Source organism: Gymnogyps californianus, unplaced genomic scaffold (assembly GCF_018139145.2).
Source record: "Gymnogyps californianus isolate 813 unplaced genomic scaffold, ASM1813914v2 HiC_scaffold_39, whole genome shotgun sequence".
Taxonomy (NCBI): domain Eukaryota; kingdom Metazoa; phylum Chordata; class Aves; order Accipitriformes; family Cathartidae; genus Gymnogyps; species Gymnogyps californianus.
Genome location: NW_026114279.1, coordinates 103,503 through 125,287, shown reverse-complemented (window position 1 = coordinate 125,287; position 21,785 = coordinate 103,503). Strand labels below are relative to the sequence as shown.

The 21,785-nt window shown below is 43.0% G+C and overlaps 1 pseudogene; it reads left to right on the top strand.

Annotated features, from left to right (window-relative positions):
* The window catches only part of LOC127028692 (poly(A) RNA polymerase GLD2-like), a 72,779-nt pseudogene that overhangs the window by 43,691 nt on the left and 7,303 nt on the right, over positions 1-21,785 (top strand).

Sequence of the window (21,785 nt, the reverse complement as noted above, 5' to 3'; positions counted from 1 at the left end):
TTTCTTGTGGTTGTAGCTAGTCAAAGCTGTGTCTCTGTTCTAATACCACACATAAATACTGCTTCTCCCCTTCTGAAACAAAGCACCCTACTTACAGTCTGTTGGGTTTTTTTTTTCTCCAAATCAAATTTGCAGCTCTTTCTGCAGTTTGAAAATACTTCTGCGCTTTGAAGGAAACTGCTTGTTTTAAATTGTAGGTGCTGTGTAAAAGAGGCATGCTTACCTTGAGCGAGAAACAAAAGGCAGATTCTGTGACTTGGTATATCCCTACTGCAGATGTGAAGGGTGAGAAGTCCTGGAAAGCCACCAGATCTGACCACCTGTGTGTTCTGTTGCCATGGGGGAGTCTCCAGCTGGCACTGAGCTGATGTTTTGCAACCGCTAGTTTAGAGGGAGTATTGGAGTATATCAGATGTGGGGTGGGATTCTGGGGCTTCCTGGCCCCCCAGCCAGATGGGGTAGATGAGAGTAGCCCACAGAATGTGTTGATCAGTTCTGAAGCTTATATGGAACTTGCCTCTGAGTCATGACTTTCACAGATAAGCTCTGGAGAACCTGTGGTGGTTTAGGCCACTACTGCTTCTGGTTGTTTTGCCTGTGTATTTGCCAGAGGTGAACATTGCTGCAACTAGGAGTCAGAAGGGAACGTGTGCCTCAGTCTCCAGTGTTCCAGAGCAGCCTGATGTATTAGCTTAAATCCAGATGGAGCTGGGTCTCCACTAGTGCTCTGGATTGTGAACTTTATGGACTCTAGCATGAGCACGTTTTTGTTTCTGCTTCCTCAGCTTCATGAGCAGTCATATCTTACAAAGGGATGGGGCAGAAGATGGGATGGTGCTTACTGTAACTACTTCACACATGGGAGTCAGTCCTTGGACAGACACAATTTGCTTCACCCTTTGAGTTGCACTTGTTTAAAGTATAAACATGAATTAAATGTTCATTTGTAAGACTGGAGAAGGGTATTTTATGCGTGTGACTATAGATACCTATAAAAAATGGCAAGATACTATGCTGATGTTACCACTGTAAACTTTTTTGAAGGAAGAATCTTGTACAGTCAGAGTTAAACTCATTATACATCAAGATATTCAAATGTAAAGATTTTTTTGGATGTACGCTTGTGTTCCTTTCCGGTGTGTAAGGTGGAATGAGAATATGCATAAGCATTATGTAGCTTGAATGTAAAGCATATTGCTGAATGCTAGTGTTTCCTTGAGAAATCAGCTAACCAAAGATTAGAGATCTAGACACACACCCCCACCCCACCCCCCAAAAAAAAAAAGATTTTGGGGTCCCTTTTTCTGGGGTATTTTGAAATAATGGATAGCTCATTTATATTTGTTTCTCAATCAGATCCTGAATTTCTTTTCCATTTCTTAAGATGGCACGAGGCAAAGACACAGCAAGCAAATTGGGGACTAGTTTTAAAAGAAGCTGAATTTCTTGCCTTCTAGAGCAAGTTAAGAAGGGAAAACTTATAGGAAGGCCTACTTGAAACTAAGCTAGTTTGAAGGATGGTTTGTAATTCTGTTTTATTACCAACCTCCCTTATGTGCGGAATCTATAATCTGTACCTTGTTCTGTTTATCTAGTTATTCCCCGAGTCCCTCTGGCAGGAAGAAAAGTACTGTTATCCCTGTTTTGCAATAGGTGAATGGAGGCAGGGGGAGGCTAATGGAGTTTCATGGGTTGTCTGTGGCAAAGCAGAAAAATGAGCCTAGGTCAGACCAGACTGTGGCTGGTCTGATCTCTTGTTCAGTGGATACTGAGTGATTGCTTTTTTAAGAAATGACCTTAATCTACGTTGTTGGTTATTGATATATTGAATATTGATATATATCTTGACAGAAGTTTCCATGAAATCTTCCCCATACCCAACTTTAAGTAATAATTAATTTGGGTTTACATGTAAAACTCTAATCTGGTAATAGTAATTTCCTCCATAACAAACTTGCTGTATTTCAGAAAGATGAAACACTCTTTTTTTTCTCTACATGTGGTGATCAGCAACCTGCAGTGTTTTAAAAAAATAAGTTGACTAACACTATCAGAAACACATGATTAACAATTTGCTTTAGATAATTTAAGTTAGTGTAAAAAAAAAAAAACAACTTCTTTTCTTCCAGAAAAGTAGTTTTAGTCATGCTTTCTATTTTGTGGTACTTAGTTGTCTTATTAAGAGTCACTTTCATAGTGGTATAACCACTAAAGCAAGTGGAGATGGGAATTATTTATAACTGTGTGTGTGTCAAACTAGGTGGGTTTTTTAATGACTAGCTGCTATAGACTGTAACTTGCATTTTTACTAGAGCACTTGTATAGAATAATATGCATTTATTTTTTGAAGGCAAATGCCTTTGAATAAGTAAAACTTTGATTTGCCTGACCTTTGTGAGGTAAATGTACTTAATATAAATGGTAAAACTTGGAACTGCAGATTTCATGAACTTGATGGGGGGGAATTTAAACATCATAATTTTAGATTTCAGAATTCAAGAGTTTTAATCCTAATTACTAGATGAAGATTTAGAAACTAGCCTTCTAATGCAGTTTAGGAATTGTATCTCTTCTGCCATGGATGGGAATCTTTGAAATGTGGTACGTTTCCTGCTCCTTGGGTGAGGAGTCTTTCAGATTTATCACTGGTGCTTGCATGACTTTTACTAGGTATTACTAGGTTTTTAAAATAGTTTCTCTAGCTAGCAATAGAAGATATATGTTCTCCTCCATGTACCCGTCTCTCAGAAGAACCTAAAGGATGCGGTGGACACCTAAACAGTATAGCAGATCTAAAACCATGTTAATTGAGTCTTGTGTAGATTCCTTTTAAAGCTGGCTTTCCTTTATAGCAAACCTGACTTTTTTTTCTTTTTTTTTTTTCCAAAGAAAAGCATACTTCAGCTTAAATGCTGCGTTTTTCTGTATAACCTATTCTTTCAGATAGGTTGGCTAGAGGAGGTGCTACTGCAGTCTTTGAACTCATTATGTGGGAGGATGCAGGTTCATATTAGAGCTAGTGGGTTTGACATGCAAGTTTAACTCTATGCTGTGGGGGAAAAATAAGTCAGGCCTTCCTTTTGGATTGAATGTTTCTGTACCACAGTTATGGGAACTTGGCGATAAGTGCATTAGCTTCACCTACCTCATCTCAGTTCAACTGCAGCCAGCTCAGTGCAGGCTATCTTACTCAGCTTCCACTCATGTGATTTTACTAGCATGTAAACACAAGTCCAGCTCAGAGATTCTCCCATGTTAAAATTTATTTAGCAAATAGAAGGCAAGGGATGGTCTCGGACACTCCTGTGTAAGATGATTTTACCTGAGCTTGGGGGGAGTAACTAGTATCCAACAGAGGAGTACTGTTACGACCCAGACCGGACAGACCAGAGGGTCGTAGAGGTTCTGGGATCCCCCCGGGCTAAATTAAGGTGAAACGACACCAAACGATCACTTTGAACGCTTTATTCCAACAATCCAAACTGTGGAAGGCATAACGGTGGGCAGCGTGGGTTGCAGCAAAACGTTCACAAGAAGAGAGAAAAGAGAGGGGAAAAAAAAAGAAAGAGGGGAAAAGAAAAGAGATAGTCACCACCCTTGGATCCCGCGGTGTCGGCGACGAGCGTGGCAATCCTCCGGTGATGGGCGCGCGTGCCACGTGGCTCTTTGCAGTTGTGTCTTTTATAGTCTAAATCTCCGTCCACAGTCACGCCTCTTGAAGACTTATATGGGTTCATTCTAGACAGTTTTCAACATATATGGTAGTGTTCCAGAGGGTTCTTTATCTACTGAGCATGTGCGGCTTATTGGGGTGGTGGTCTTAGGGACTTTCCAAGGAGCTACAAGCCCCCTCCTCAAACAGACTTTGTGTGACCTCTGGCCATATGTGGTGGGTTACCAGGCTGGGTCTGCCAGAACACAGGGCTGCATACCCTCCGGCACGCCCCCTGTGTCCATGCCAACCAACTACTTGCTGATGGTCCTCCCTCTTTGTTATGCAGACTGTACCTTGGTTGCTACAATGTTTGAGACATTGACAGACATTAACTCTTTCAGTCCCTCACAAGTACAAGACAAATAGAGCCATTTGCTTGCACATGTCCTTGAACCTCTAATAAGCAAATGATGGGCAGCTTTTTTTGTTGTGAAAAATATATGCACCTAGATTAAGTCTCTGTGTGTGTATATATACTCTCTGGTTTTATTTTGACAGGAATCTTTTAATCCTACTATGCAGTTGCATCTTGTTCATCAAGCTCCATGTACCATTCCTCATTACCTCTCAAAAAATGAATCAAGCCTTGGAGATTTGCTAATAGGCTTCTTCAAATATCATGCCACAGAATTTGAGTAAGTAATAAGCTCATCTTAGTGTTTTAGAATATGTAAAATTTTGATTCCTTTTATTCAATATATCAACACTTTATGGCCCTTGAAAAGAATAACATTAATGCAGGAGTGATAACTGACAGAGAGGAAGTGGGTGAAAAGACTAAAGGACAATAGGAATGCTGATAAAGAGTGTGTGACATCTTTTGCTTAGCCAAGCAGATTATCCTGTAAAATAGCTGCTGAAAGTTAGATAGCTTTGTCCCTTAAAAATAGCTGGGTTTTGTTATATTACACTATTTTAAAACTGCATATGCCTGTGCGAGAAAGATCTATTTTTCTTAGGTGTAGTTTAAGGTATTGATTGTGATATGGAATTATTTGGACCTTAATAGCTGCACTTGTCTTCTGTCACCCCAAGTCAATGGAGATAACTGACTAGGTGGCTCTTTACTTTGACTATAACATACATGAATATAGGCCATACCTAGTGAGGAATTCTCCCATATATAGTTGGCTCACTAACCTTGTTGGTTTTCTAGAATCTCGAGTTTAATTTTGGCATCTGGACTTCCTTGTAGAAGAGAAGTAGAAGCTAAAATTGTGAGGGAATCTGAGAAAGCCGTAGATTATGAACATTTTGCCAAATTGTCGCTCGAATTTCTTACAAAAATTGCTTGTCCATGTAAAACATCAAATGGCTGTATTTAAATAAGCTTAAAGATCTTCTAAAGAACTTGTTTCTGAGGCAGTTGGTTCATACATGTTGCTGTCCTGTGTATGTGCATCATATCCATTTCCTGCAAGGAGAACAAAATGTATAACTGCTGGATATTCATTATCATTTTTGAAGTGTTCATATTTTACTTCAGTGTAAGAAATGAGTGATCATTAAATTCTTAAAAGAAAACATCGCTGGGGCATGCACCACGTGGAATACGTAAGCTTAAATCCATATGGCCTGTGGCAATTCATGAACTAATTGCACTTTTTGCATGGTTAAGCCTGATTCTGAGAGATTTTCACATAAAGGATTTTCCTTCAACGATCTCTGCAGATAAGGGAATAGTCTTTTGTCCTAAAAGTTCCTCCTGAGTACCTGTCTTTTCAGGTGGCAAGGTGCTGTTTGCTAAACAGGTAAATTAGACACTGCTGGAGGATATCCTCAAGTTCCTAATTTATGTGGGACACTAGATGCATCCTTTACTACTCATCTGTATAATGAGTTGTTAATCTTCTCATATATGAAAGAGGTCTATTTAGTGAGTATCTTTTACACTAAAGAAGTTGTTTCTGGTTTGCCTGTGCAAACTAGCAAGGAAGGTCTTACCCAAATGCAGGAAAAATACCTAATTTGACTTTCCTGGTTTGGGTGCTTGTGAACATAGAGTCAAGAGCAGATTTCTGCATAAATCAGTAGCTGGTCCCTGTGTTCTGTTACTTTAAGGGAAGATTTTTTTTTGTTTGTTTGCTGTTAGACATGCAGGATATACTAAGAAGTATGAAGACTAACAATGCTGCAATAGCAGTACTTGAACTGATAGTAATACATTAATATTATCTTTTGTGATGATCATATATAAGGAAAAAATGTTACCTCAATTTAATTGCAGAGGCATTGGGGAGCTTTTGGTTAAAACAAAGCTTGAAAAGGTGGAGAATGAAGATAGGATAGTTGCTGAAGTCAAGGGAAAAAAGATTTTTAAAAGAAACAATAAAAGAATATCTGGCTAGTTTTTTCCAGTGTTAAGTACCTTTAAATATTTAAACATTTGACTGGTGATATTCTGTTTTAAAAACAAACAAAAAAGACCCTGTAAAAAAGTAGTCATTAGGATTCCTGTGTTGAAAATGTTACATAGCTGAGAAGTCATATCAGGAAATGATGCACCTAATGCAGCAACCTATATTATCTTTAACTTTTTCTACTATAGAAATAAAACTTAGTCAGTTGTACTGTTTACTTGACCATCTGTGTATTCCTGATAATTATAATTCCCGTTTGAAAGGAGCAGAGTGCGTGTATTGAAGATACCAAAATTCTGATAGTTTCATAAAAACTAGTAATTGGCTGGAGAAGAGAAACTCAAATTAATGCCCATGCGGAGGAAAAGGCGGGCAGAATATGGTGTTTAAACATTTTTGTGTGTGTGACAGCCAGCCAATGAGAACAAATAGTGTCACGCTATCCATAGTATATGTTATCTTTGCTTTGAGGTTGCTGATGGAAACAACATTATAGGTGGGAATGAGGATAAGAGTTAAATAAACAAAACATAGGGCTCTGTTAGTTCTGCCTTTCATGGAAGAACTACTATTTTACTTCTGAATCATAGAATAGTTTGGGTTGGAAGGGACCTTTAAAGGTCATCTAGCCCAACCCCCCTGCAATGAGCAGGGACATCTTCAACTAGATCAGGTTGCTCAGAGCCCCATCCAACCTGACCTTGAATGCTTCCAGGGATGGGGCATCTACAGCCTTTCTGGGCAACCTGTTCCAGTGTTTCACCACCCTCACAGTAAAGAATTTCTTCCTTATATCTAGTCCGAATCTACCCTCTTTTAGTTTAAAACCATTACCCCTTGTCCTATCGCTACATGCCCTTGTAAAAAGTCCCTCTCCAGCTTTCCTGTAGGCCCCCTTTAGGTACTGGAAAGGCTGCAATTAGGTCTCCCCGGAGCCTTCTCTTCTCCAGGCTGAACAACCCCAACTCTCTTAGCCTGTCTTCATAGGAGAGGTGCTCCAGCCCCCTGATCATTTTTGTGGCCCTCCTCTGGACCTGCTTGAACAGGTCCATGTCCTTCTGTCCTGGTTTCGGCTGGGACAGAGTTAACTTTCTTTTTAGTAGCTGGTACAGTGCTGTGTTTTGGATTTAGTGTGAGAATGATGTTGATAACACTCTGATGTTTTAGTTGTTGCGAAGTAGCGCTTATCTTAAGCCAAGGACTTTTCAGTTTCCCATGCTCTGCCAGCAAGCAGGTGTGCAAGAAGCTGGGAGGGAGCATAGCTGGGGCAGCTGACCTGAACTAGCCAAAGGGGTATTCCATGCCATGGAACGTCATGCCCAGTATATAAACAGGGGGGAGTTGGCCAGGAGGCGCGGATCGTGGCTTGGGAACTAACTGGGCATCGGTCATTAGGTGGTGAGCAATTGCATTGTGCATCACTGTTTTTTTTCTTTCCCCCCCTTCCTTTTTTTTGTTATATTCCTTTTCATTACTATTATTATTATATTTCATTATTACTATTGTTAGTATTATATTTTACTTTAGTTATTAAGCTGTTCTTATCTCAACCCACGAGTTTTACTTTTTTTTCCTTTCCTTTCCTCCTCCTCACCCCACTGGGAGGGGGAGGGGGAGGGGGAAGCGGCTGCGTGGTGCTTAGTTGCTGACTGGGGTTAAACCACGACACCTTCTTATGTTGGGGGCCCCAGAGCTGAACACAGTACCCCAGGTGGGGTCTCATGAGAGCGGAGTAGAGGGGCAGAATCACCTCCCTTGACCTGCTAGCCATACTTCTTTTGATGCAGCCCAGGATGCGATTGGCTTTCTGGACTGCAAGCGCACATTGCTGGCTCATATTCAGTTTTTCATCCACCAATACTCCCAAGTCCTTCTCCGCAGGGCTGCTCTCAATCCACTCATCGCCCAGCCTGTATCCATGTTTGGGATTGCCCTGACCCAGGTGCAGGACCTTACACTTGGCCTTGTTGAACTTCATAAGGTTTGCATGGGCCCATGTCTCAAGCCTGTCAAGGTCCCTCTGGATGGCATCCCTTCCCTCTAGAGTATCAACCACACCACTCAGCTTGGTGTCATCCGCAGACTTGCTGAGGGTGCACTCAATCCCACTGTCCATGTCCCTGACAAAGATGTTAAATAATACTGGTCCCAATATGGACCCCTGAGGGACACCACTCATCACTGGTCTCCACTTGGACATTGAGCTGTTGACCGCAACTCTTTGAGTGCGACCATCCAGCCAATTCCTTATCCACTGAGTGGTCCACCCATCAAATCCATGTCTCTCCATTTTAGAGACAAGGATGTCATGTGGGACAGTGTCAAATGCTTTGCACAAGTCCAGGTAGATGATGTCAGTCACTCTTCCCTTATCCACCAACGCTGTAACCCCGTCGTAGAAGGCCACCAAATTTGTCAGGCATGATTTGCCCTTAGTGAAGCCATGTTGGCTGTCACCAATCACCTCCTTATTTTCCATGTGCCTTAGCATAGTTTCCAGGAGGATCCACTCCACGATCTTGCCAGGCACAGAGGTGAGACTGAATGGCCTGTAGTTCCCCGGGTCTTCCTTTTTTCCCTTTTTAAAAATGGGGGTTATGTTTCCCCTTTTCCAGTCAGTGGGAACTTCACCGGACTGCCACGACTTCTCAAATATGATGGATAGTGGCTTAGTCACTTCATCCACCAGTTCCCTCAGGACCCACGGATGCATCTCATCAGGTCCCATGGACTTGTGCACCTTCAGGTTCCTTAGATGGTCTCGAACCTGATCTTCTCCTACGGCGGGTGGTTCTTCATTCTCCCAGTCCCTGCCTTTGGATTCTGTGAATTGGGTGGCATGGCTAGAGCACTTGCCAGTGAAGACCGAGGCAAAAAAGTTGTTGAGTACCTCAGCCTTCTCCATGTCAGTTGTAGCCAGGTCTCCCGTTTCGCTCATCGGGGGGGGGGTACGGTTTCTTTCATCTTCCTTTGTTGTCCTATGTACCTGAAGAAACCCTTCTTGTTATTTTTCACGTCCCTAGCCAAGTTCAGCTCCAGCTGTGCCTTGGCTTTTCTGATCCCCTCCCTGTACTCTCAGGCCATATCTCTATAATCTCCCCAGGATGTATATCCCTACCTCCACTGCCTATGCATTTTGGTTTTGTGTTTTAGTTTGGCTAAGAGGTCTTGACTTAGCCAAGCTGGCCTCCTGCCTCCCCTGCCCAACTTCTTGCACGTCGGGACTGAGAGCTCTTGTGCCCTAAGAAAAATGTCTTTAAATATCTCCCAGCTCTTGTTCACTCCTTTGCCTCTGAGGGCAGTTTCCCAAGGGATCCCACGCACTAGCACCCTAAACAGCCGAAAGTTTGCCTTTCTGAGGTTTAGGGTCCTGACTCTACTTTTTACCTGTCCTGTACCCCTCAAGATTGAGAATTCTACCAGGGCACGATTGCTGCAGCCCAGGCTACCTCCAATCTTGACCTCTCCGATAAGTTCTTCTGCATTAGTGAGCAACAGGTCCAGCAGTGCCTCCTCTGGTTGGGCCCTCCATCACCTGTACTAGGAAGTTGTCCTCAACGCACTCCAGTAGTTTTCTGGACTGCTTGCAGTTCGCTGTGCTGCTTTTCCAGCAGATGTCTGGGTGGTTGAAATCCCCTATCAGGATCAGGGCCTGCGAGCATGATGCTTCCTGCAGTTGAAGAAAGAACTCTTCATCAACCTCCTCTCCTTGATCGGGTGGCCTGTAGTAGACACCAACCACAAAGTTTCCTTTGTTGGCTTGGTCTCTAATTTTCACCCATAAGCTCTCGACCTGCACATTGCTGTTCTTCAAAGATAGCTCTGTGCAATCAATCCTATTTTTGGCATAGAGGGCAACTCCCCCACCACTCCTTCCTTGCCTGTCCCTTCTGAATGGTTTATAGCCGTCAATCACAGCACTCCAATTGTGCGATTCATCCCACCAGGTTTCTGTGATAGCAATCAGGTCGTAGTTTTCCATCTGGGCAGCAGCTACCAGCTCCTCCTGTTTGTTTCCCATGCTGTGTGCATTGGTATAGAGGCACTTCAGCTGAGCTATTGGCCACATCCCCTTTTAGAGGAGCTTGCCCTAATTCCCTTGAGGCAATTCACAAGTGTTTCCCTGTTGCTTCCTAATGCCTCAGCAGCCCCTGGCTCTTCTCTAGTGCTTAGAACTCCATCCCCTTCCCCCGCTAAATCTAGTTTAAAGCTCTGTTTATAAGTCCAGCCAGCTTGTTGCCCAGGACACTCTTGACTCACTTGGTCAGTTGAGCCCCGTTAGCAGTCAACAGGCCTGGTTTCTCGAAGGTATGCCCAAGATTGTAGAAGCCGAGACCTTGAGTGTGGCACCAGCTATGCAGCCAGTCATTCATCTGTTCAATTCATCTTCTTTTTCTTGAACCCCTGTTATAACTCCATTTTAATTTTCAGTATTATCAAAGCTCTGCTGATCACGCAGTGAATGTGACAGTATAAAAATGTATGGAGGTGTTCTCAAAAGAAAGTATTTGGAAACTGGTCCGTGTTTACCAGGCCCTCTGAAGAGAGTGTCCGATTTCACTTCTGCAGCTGTGAGTGAAGGTAGCAGTTTTTCACTTGGCTGTCTCTTTACAAAGTGAGACCTTGAAGCAAGGCCTTGCTCCCCTGAAGATACTGCTAGGGAACCTAGAGATTGTCCTTTGGGACTGTACTTCTCTTGGATTTATTGTTTCAAGTTATGTAATGGTTGTTTAAGATCATTCATTGATTAAGTTGTATTTGGTGGACATGATAAAAGATCAATTATGTTATCGTGACAAAATATAAAATACGGTTGTTCACGGCTCTCTTCAGGGCAGAATTGGTCAGGTAATAAAGTGATCATATTTTTTAATAGAACTATATTGAATTAAATTTGCTTGCAATTTGTACCCATCTTAATGTGTTTCTGCAAGTAGCTTTGGCTTATGAGAATGCTCTGGAAAATATAAGCTTTTAAATCTATTTGTAGTGTATTCAGACACACTTACACCTGGAAATCCCTGGTCTTTTTCTTTCAAATTCTTGCCTCCTCCATGAGGAGCACGTACCTAATGCGGGCAGTGATACCAGAAATAACTGATGATTGAGACAGCTGTTCAAATGGTTATTGTTAACTTATGGATTGAAAGTGTGTATGCGGAGAATATTCACTTTGCATTGGCAATAATGAAGTTATTGTGTGCAAGCCAAAATGGTTAAAATCAATACACAAATAACTTGCTGTTGGTAATTAATTTCTAGTTCAGATTTTGGTACCAAGGCAGGGTTAGTGAAGGTTTAATGATACTATTAGATAAAGTAGTTGTTTTCAAGTTTAAATACAAAGCTGTTTAAATAGCTAGAAATGTAACATTTTTTTGTTGCTTCTTGCTAAACCAGTGTATTATAAATACATTTATTTTTTGCTGAGGAATTAAGCCAGGTAGAAAGAAAGAAGTCAAGAGAAGAATTACATGTTTGAAGTGAAACAATACTGCTTGTTTTAACCAAACAGAGATCAAATATTTGTTGCGTAACTCTTACTGGCCTGGATCTCTCTGATTTTTAAATAAGCTTTTAGATAAGGCAGAAGAGTTGAACTGTCAGCAGCTTCTGCTCATGACCAATGTTCTGGAGCTGCAGTTTAAGCTTCTTTGATGCTCTAGTTACTTGCTTTTTCTCTTGTCTTTTTTTGTGTTTGTCTTTTTTAAGCAATTCATCTGAATTTCTTGTTAAGCTTGTGTTTGATGGTAGTTTATTAAAAAGACACGATAGGAAAGTATTTGGTGCTTCACAACATCTTTAATTCTTGCAAAAATAGTCTAATATGGGAATTAAGGAGAGGGAGAGTGATGAGTTGGAATGAAAACTTTATTTTGCTTTGAATGCTAGAAATGATCATCACCTGTACTAATTTCCTAAAGAATATATAAAGAGAAATCTAAATATACACAGCACTGGGTGAATAAGTAATCTGAAGTATCCTAAACTATGCTTCATATGCTGTGTCCTGCACCTTTTTGAAATATCAAAAAAGGCCCTATTCATATTCTTAAATAGAAGAATAATGTAAGTGTTCTGTGGAAGTATGGTTATTCAAACAGCTAACTTTCATAAGTGGCTTTAATCACAAGCTGTATCCAAGCTAATCTGTAGAATCACAGACAGATTTTTAGCTGATGTAAACTGTCTTATCACCACTGACTTAATGGAGTTATGACAGCTGATCTATGGCCTAGGGAGCACAGAGTTCTTCCAAATTTAACTGATGATTTACAGACTGTATTTTTATTTACAGTTGATATTTATAGATTTACTCCAGGTGGTTGATGCACCCAGCCAAGCTCCTCTCTCTTTGCATTATGTCAAAAGATCCATACAGTCAGGAGATCCAGTGTCATGGTTTAACCCCAGTCAGCAACTCAGCACCACGCAGCCGTTTCCCCCTCCCAGTGGGGTGAGGAGGAGGAAAGGAAAAAAAAAAAAGTAAAACTCGTGGGTTGAGATAAGAACAGTTTAATAACTAAAGTAAAATATAATACTAACAATAATAATAATGAAATATAATAATAATAGTAATGAAAAGGAATACAACAAAAAAAGTAAGGGGGGGGGGAAGAAAAAAATCAGTGATGCACAATGCAATTGCTCACCACCCGCTGACCGATGCCCAGTTAGTTCCCGAGCCGCGATCCACACCTCCCAGCCAACTCCCCCCTGTTTATATACTGGGCATGACGTTCCATGGTATGGAATACCCCTTTGGCTAGTTCAGGTCAGCTGCCCTGGCTATGCTCCCTCCCAGCTTCTTGCACACCTGCTTGCTGGCAGAGCATGGGAAACTGAAAAGTCCTTGGCTTAAGATAAGCGCTACTTCGCAACAACTAAAACATCAGAGTGTTATCAACATCATTCTCACACTAAATCCAAAACACAGCACTGTACCAGCTACTAAGAAGAAAGTTAACTCTGCCCCAGCCGAAACCAGGACATCCAGTCAGGTGTACATAACACCAGTTCAGTTAGCAGCATGCTACCCAGCTATTTCTAATCCCCATCTAGTGGGGGTGTGTGGTGACCCAGGCCTTTTGCTGATATGGTAGTTCCCTGGTTTAGTTAAGAGCAGCTGAAAACTGGCTGAGTAGAATTGGTTAGGAATATAAAGTTTAGAACAAAGAACATAAAGCAAGTGGTTGCTTTGGCTTCCATTATGTTTGGCATAGCATTGTGCCAAGCATCATAAAGATCATAAAGATGCTTGGCACATCATAAAGATTGTCCTCTAAACTGCACTGCTGTTCCTGTTTCAGTGTGATCGTTTCCTATGATTTTATTTTTGTAAAATTGTGTGCAGAAAACAGTAGGTTATCTTCAAATGCACGTTTGAGTTGTTGCTCTGTTGTTACAGTTGTGGAAGATCTAAAATTCAGCATACACAAAGTATTAGTGCTTTCTAATAATAGGTTCCTTGCACTAGGAATGCTGGCCTGTAAGCATGCTATCTTTATATTGTTGAATTTTTTTTTAATGGAATGCAATATGTGACATCATCTGCACTTAAACTCCTTACGTTACTTTTCTCCCCACAGGAAATGCTGAAAGACAGATTTGAGGCTATAATTTATTTTTAACTTAGAAATAAATGTAGGTGTCAATATTCATGTTGACATTGTTTTTTGAAGAAAAAAAAATTTTGTCATGAATACGTTACTCATGGAAACTGTGATGTTCTGTTTTGCAGATGTTTTCATAAATACACTTTTGTGTTTGTGGAAAATTTTTCTTGTTTCCTACCCATCATTCCTTACTCTTATATAATGAATTACTGTTACACTAAATTACTCCTTATTATAAAGTACTGTGCTATCCAGGCTTATGACATAGCAATTTGACAATTTTTTGATGTAAACTGATACTATTCATTCAGAATCAAGAGTTAAAAGGTCTGCAAATTGTTTTCCTTTTCCCTAGTTGGAGCCATCAAATGATTTCAGTTCGTGAGGCCAAAGGTATTCCAAGACCTGATGGTATTGAATGGAGAAACAAATTTATTTGTGTAGAAGGTAAAATGTAAAGCTGCATTATAATTTTTAACTGTTAAGACACTAAATATGTGAATCTGTCAATTAGACTTTACCTTGGTCGTGTTTTAATAATGCACATGTGTAATATATTTACGTTGAAAATGAAGTTTAACCACTGTAAATAGTTTTGGAAACGGTCTCGCCAAAAACATTTGAGAAGGAAGCTTTAAGTTCTATAGTGTTTAAAAATAGTTCTCCTGACCTTTTCTTCAAGAGGACTTGTTGCCCTGTTATTTTGGAACAGGGATTAGGACTTTGACAAGGAACGGCAGTAGTGTGTGTTTTCCTGCTCTGCAAAAGTAGTCCTCAGTTTTGCCAAGATGGAGCTTCTGAAAAAACACAGTGTGCACATATTCAGATTCTTCTCTAAGAATATTCCTTGTTCTAGTAATCCTCTGGCATCCCAAGTCCTAGCAGTAACTAGATTATGCGTATGTTGATCCCCTTGTGGTTACTATTTTTGGTTGTCTGGTGAATGTACAGTTTCCACAGAGGGTAAGCCCAGGCTACCTTTTGGATTTGCAGGTCTCAGCCTTCTTAGTTCAGGCTGAACTGGGCAGTAGCATGATACAGGGAACCTGCTTCATGTGCTCTTTGGTGCCTTTCAACTGCCATGGGGAGTCTACATGGAGAAGATGAACAGTTAGCATGCATAGGAGATGAAGCTTGGACCAGGGAAAGAGAAAATAATAGACTAAGAGAAGGATTGAGATGTTAGAGGAGAATGAAGAGAGAAGCAGGTAAGGACTGGGAGCTACCCTGTAACTGAAAACAGTTAACACAAAGAGATAAGAAAGGGGAGCAAGAATCAGAATGCAGCAGGTGAAGGGGAATTGATTGGACAACAGACCATGGATAAGGAACCAAGGTGGAGTGGGAGCAGAATTAGAAGTAGGTGGTTTAGGACATCTGGGGTGAAAAGGGAAGGTTTGAAATGAGGGAGGTGGCCTGGGCCCCGGCTGTAAATAAATGGGAGGCTATTAGGATCAGGATATCAAGGTGTCGTGGTTTAACCCCAGCCAGCAGCTAAGCACCACGCAGCTGCTTGCTCACTCCCCCCCGGCTCCCAGTGGGATGGGAGGAGAATCGGGGAAAAAAGGTAAAACTCATGGGTTGAGATAAGAACGGTTTAATAACTAAAGTAAAATATAATACTAACAATAATAATAATGAAATATAATAATAATAATTTTAATGAAAAGGAATATAACAAAAAAAGAAGAGGGGGAAAAAAAGAAAAAAAAAGAAAAAAAAAAGTGATGCACAATGCAATTGCTCACCACCCGCTGACCGATGACCCAGCAGTGATCCGCCCCTCCTGGCCAACTCCCCCCTGTTTATATACTGGGCATGACGTTCTATGGTACGGAACATCCCTTTGGCCAGTTTGGGTCAGCTGCCCTGGCTATGCTCCCTCCCAGCTTCTTGCACACCTGCTTGCTGGTAGAGCGTGGGAAACTGAAAAATCCTTAACTTAGGATAAACACTACTTAGCAACAACTAAAACATCAGAGTGTTATCAACATCATTCTTACACTAAATCCAAAACACAGCACTGTACCAGCTACTAAAAAGAAAGTTAACTCTGTCCCAGCTGAAACCAGGACAATATCCACCCCTTATTCTATACCATTTACATCATGCCCAGATCCCACCCTTTCCAATACATTTCCAATTAATCACCACCACTTTTCCTGTCTTTTAATATATACACACAGATATCATTCCCGCAGTCTATAGGCCATCTCTACCAAATGTCTGCTGAGTTCATTCAGTCCATGACTTTGGGCTCCATCTGTCATAACAGTCTGTCTAGGAGGGATTGTGCAAAGTCTGCTCAGTCGGCAGAACAGGATTGGGCTTCTGTTTGGTGCAGCAGGCGGGTGACATTGGGCGCAGCAGGAGGATGGTGTGTAGTGTTGGATTGTTGCATGCTGAAGTCAGTCCTGGTTCCATCACCGCTGCGCTTGTCCGGTTTTATCAAAGTTCATTCTTCATTAATCTAAATAATTCTTACTGTAATAGCATTGATATAGCACATAACAATTATAATAATGATGACATACAGTGGCAGGTTTATATAGCAATCAACATCATACAATTTAATTCATTGGCTGTTCTCACCTAAAATCAAATCCCCTTGAGGCACACATCGGACTTGCCCATCCTTCCGCATCACCCACCAAGTGCACCCAGGCCCTTGAGCAAAAGCAATCCCACAAATGGGTTTGCCTTTGCCTGAGGCAGGAGTAACCCAGACTGTCTTCCCTAGCATATTTTTTATGTGCACTACAGGGACCTTATCCCCTTCTACAGTACGTAAAAGTTCTGATTGGGCAGGGCCAGCTCGATTGACAGATCCTCTAGTGTTGACTAACCAGGTGGCCTTTGCTAGATGTGTATCCCAATGTTTGAAGGTCCCACCACCCATTGCTCTCAATGTAGTCTTTAAAAATCCATTGTATTGCTCGATTTTCCCAGAGGCTGGTGCATGATAGGGGATGTGATACACCCACTCAATGCCGTGCTCTTTGGCCCAGGTGTCTATGAGATTGTTTCAGAAATGAGTCCCGTTGTCTGACTCAATTCTTTCTGGGGTGCCATGTCGCCATAAGACTTGCTTCTCAAGGCCCAGGATAGTGTTCCGGGCAGTGGCATGGGGCACGGGATATGTTTCCAGCCATCCGGTGGTTGCTTCCACCATTGTAAGCACATGGCACTTGCCTTGGCGGGTTTGTGGGAGTGTGATATAGTCAATCTGCCAGGCCTCCCCATATTTATATTTCAGCCATCGTCCCCCATACCAAAGAGGCTTTAACCGCTTGGCTTGCTGGATTGCAGCGCATGTTTCACATTCATGGATAACCTGTGCGATAGTGTCCATGGTCAAGTCCAACCCTCGATCACAAGCCCATCTATATGTTGCATCTCTTCCCTGATGACCTGAGGGGTCATGGGCCCACCGAGCCATGAATAATTCACCCTTATGCTGCCAGTCCAGATCCACCTGAGCCACTTCAATCCTAGCAGCCTTGTCTACCTGTTGATTGTTTTGATGTTCTTCAGTGGCCCGGCTCTTAGGTATGTGGGTATCTGTGATGTACTTTCACAACCAGGTTCTCTAGCCGGGCAGCAATATCTTGCCACAATGGGGCAGCCCAGATGGGTTTACCCCTGCGTTGCCAGTTACTCTGCTTCCATTGCTGCAACCACCCCCACAGAGCATTTGCCACCATCCATGAGTCAGTATAGAGATAAAGTATTGGCCATTTTTCTCGTTCAGCAATGTCTAAAGCCAGCTGGATGGCTTTCACCTCTGCAAACTGACTCGATTCACCTTCTCCTTCAGCAGTTTCTGCAACTTGTCACATAGGACTCCATACAGCCACCTTCCACCTCCGATGCTTTCCTACAATGTGACAGGACCCATCAGTGAACAGGGCATATTGCCTCTCATTTTCTGGCAGTTTATTATACAGTGGGGCCTCTTCAGCACCCATCACCTCCTCCTCTGGCGATATTCCAACATCTTTGCCTTCTGGCCAGTCCGTGATCACCTCCAAAATTCCTGGGTGACTGGGGTTTCCTATTCGAGTTCATTGTGTGATCAGTGCAACCCACTTACTCCATGTAGCATCAGTTGCATGATGTGTAGAGGGAACCTTCCCTTTGAACATCCAGCCCAGCACTGGCAGTCAGGGTGCTAAGAGGAGCTGTGTTTCAGTACCAACCACTTCTGAAGCAGCTCCAACTCCTTCATATGCTGCTAATATCTCCTTTTCAGTTGGAGTATAGCGGGACTTGGATCCTCGATATCCCTGACTCCAAAACCCTAGAGGTCAACCTCGGGTCTCCCCAGGTGCTTTCTGCCAGAGACTCCAGGTAGGGCCATTCTCCCCGGCTGCGGTGTAGAGCACATTTTTAACATCTGGTCCTGCCCGGACTGGCCCAAGGGCTACTGCATGAACTATCTCCCGTTTAATCTGTTCAAAGGCTTGTTGTTGCTCAGGGCCCCATTTAAAATCGTTCCTCTTCTGGGTCACTTGATAGAGAGGGCTTACAATCAGACTATAATTTGGAATATGCATTCTCCAAAAACCCACAACACCTAAGAAAGCTTGTGTTTCCTGTTTACTAGTTGGTGGAGACATAGCTGCTGTTTTGTTGATCACATCCATTGGGATGTGACGACGTCCATCTTGCCATTTTATTCCTAAAATCTGGATCTCCTGTGCAGGTCCCTTCACCTTACTCTGTTTTATGGCAAAACCAGCCTTCAGAAGGATTTGGATTATTTTCTCCCCTTTCTCAAAAACTTCTTCTGCTGTGTTGCCCCATACGATGATGTCATCAATGTACTGCAGGTGTTCTGGAGCTTCACCCTGTTCCAGTGCATTCTGGATTAGTCCATGGCAAATGGTGGGGCTGTGTTTCCACCCCTGGGGCAGTCGATTCCAGGTGTACTGGACGCCCCTCCAAGTGAAAGCAAACTGTGGCCGGCACTCTGCTGCCAAAGGGATTGAAAAAAATGCATTGGCAATATCAGTTGTGGCGTACCACTTGGCTGCCTTTGACTCCAGTTCATATTGAAGTTCTAGCATGTCTGGCACGGCAGCACTCAGCGGCGGCATGACTTCATTCAGGCCACGATAGTCTACTGTTAGTCTCCACTCTCCATTAGACTTTTGCACTGGCCATATGGGGCTGTTAAAGGGTGAGCGAGTCCTGCTGATCACTCCTTGGCTCTCCAGTTGACGAATCAGCATATGGATGGGAATCAGGGAGTCTCGGTTTGTGCGATATTGCTTCCGGTGCACTGTTGTGGTAGCAATCGGCACCTGTTGTTCTTCGACCCTCAGCAACCCCACAACAGAAGGGTCCTCAGAGAGACCGGGCAAGGTGGACAACTGTTCAATTCCCTCTGTCTCCAAGGCAGCTATACCAAAGGCCCACCAATACCCCTTTGGGTCCTTGAAATACCCTCTCCTGAGATAATCTATGCCAAGGATGCATGGGGCCTCTGGGCCAGTCACAATGGGGTGTTTCTGCCACTCATTCCCAGTTAGGCTTATTTCAGCCTCCAATACAGTTAGCTGTTGAGATCCCCCTGTCACCCCAGAAATACAGATGGGTTCTGCCCCTTTATAACTTGATGGCACTAGGGTACACTGTGCACCGGTGTCCACTAGAGCCTTATACTCCTGTGGGTCTGATGTGCCAGGCCATCGGATCCACACAGTCCAATAAACCCAGTTGTCCCTCTCCTCCGCCTGGCTGGAGGCAGGGCCCCTCTAGCCCTGGTCATAGGATTCTCCACTCACTTTCTGTAAAAATGGATTAGAATTCCTTCTCATAGGATCAGGAATAAGATCTGCCCTTCCACTCTGTCTGGCATGCCACTCACAGTGCTCACTGGAGGCTGAAGCAGCAATTTTCCTGGAAGAATCCTCATTTGTGGTTGATTGTTTTTCCTCGCAATTCACATACCTGTGCATCTAGGACCGAGGTAGGTTTTCTATCCCACTTCATCATATCCTCTCCGTGTTCATGCAGGTAAGACCACAGGATATCCCGTGAGGTGTACCTTCTATCTCCTCTCTCTTGAGCAGAGGGATGCTTATTCCTAATAGCTGAGATATTGGTCTATGCAGGTGGGAGGCAGAACTTATCCTCAAATCGCTGGAACTCTTGGGACAGTTTCTCGGCTAGTATGTCTGGCAGTTTCTCCACAGCCACGACGAGGGAGGAAGTGAGACTTTCTTCGTATTGCCGAAGTTGGCGAGCCAATTCATCTACTGTTGGTCCCTCCTCGTCTTTCCAGTCCATTACTGCCAATGAGTTGGCATATGACGATGGTGCACTCCATGTAAACTTCCGCCACATGGGTCGTGCACATTGGACTTCATCTGGATCTGTGGGTAACTGTGCATCGTCCGGGTCATAATAAACCATCTCCCGCACGGCTAATTCCCTCAGGTACTGGATACCTTTCTCCATGGTGGTCCACTTGCTTGGATGACATATAACATCTTCCTTGAAGGGGTACCTTTCCCTCACGCCCGATAGAAGTCGCCTCCAGAGGCTGAGGGCTTGTGTTTTTTTTCCAATTGCTTTGTCAATACCCCCTTCCCTAGAAAGGGATCCCAGCTGCTTGGCCTCCTTACCCTCTAATTCCAAGCTACTTGCCCCATTATCCCAGCATCGGAGCAGCCAGGTGATAATGTGCTCGCCTGGCCGACAGCTGAAATCTTTTCGCATATCTCGCAGCTCACTCAGGGATAGGGATTGGGTGATTATCTCTGGTTCTGCCTCTTCCTCCTGTTCTCGTGATGACCCTGGTTCACCTTCATCCTTTGCTAAGCGAGCTGTCTTTTTTGAGTATTTCTTCTTCTGTACAGGGGCAACTGATACCAGCATGGGTTGGTTCTCTGGTTCAGCTGCAGTGCCTGTCGCGACGGTTGGAGTGGCTGCAGTGCCTGTCATTTTGTTGTCAGATCCAGAGACCTTCACTTCCCTTTGAGGGTACTGAATAGTGTTGAACAGGGCTCAGTAGGCATGAGCCAGACCCCAGCACATTGCAGTGATTTGTGTCTCCCGGGAATTGTTGGGGTGACAGCATACTTTTTCCAAATGTTCTACTAGTTTTTCAGGATTCTGCACTTGTTCAAGGGTGAAGTTCCAAAACACTGGAGGTGCCCACCGTCCTAGGCATTTGCCCATGCTACCCGACACACCCTGCCACTCATAACTCTCCAGCCTTGGGGCAGATCTCTGGGTGATCCTCTTAAATAGTTGTTTAACCCTGAACAAGACCTGAACCACATTCAGGAACATGCTAGTTCCTAGCAATAGAACCATGTTAGTTTCAACATTCCAAGGATATTCAAAATTTTCACAATTCTCAAGCACTACTGTAATTAGCCTGGAGGAGGAGAAGGGGAAGGTGAAGGAAGGTGTCTCCCCCATAGATTGGCTCTCCGAGGAGAAAAGGTAAAGGGTGTAATTATTAATAGTTTCCGCTAGATAGCTCCCAAAGTACGGAGATAACGGCAATTGAGGTGATACATAACACATCTCTAAGAACGAGCGCCACAACTCTAAGAGCCAATAAATCAACATTGTGTCCAGCAATTAATATAATGAATGCTCATAACAAATTCATTTTAACATTCTCTGGTCAGATCTGTCGTTATCTCAACCTTTCGAGCCATACGTTGGGCACGAAAAAGGACTGTTGTGGTTTAAGCTCAGCCAGCAGCTAAGCACCATGCAGCCACTCCCTCACTCCCCCCACCCCCGCTCCCAGTGGGATGGGGAGGAGAATCGGGAAAAAAGGTAAAACTCGTGGGTTGAGATAAGAACAGTTTAATAACTAAAGTAAAATATAATACTAACAATAATAATAATGAAATATAATAATAATAATAATAATTGTAATGAAAAGGAATATAACAAAAAAAGAGGGGAAAAAAGAAAAAAAAAACAGTGATGCACAATGCAATTGCTCACCACCTAATGACCGATGCCAGAGCCGCGATCCACCCCTCCTGGCCAACTCCCCCCTGTTTATATGCTGAGCATGACATTCTATGGTATGGAATACCCCTTTGGCTAGTTTGGGTCAGC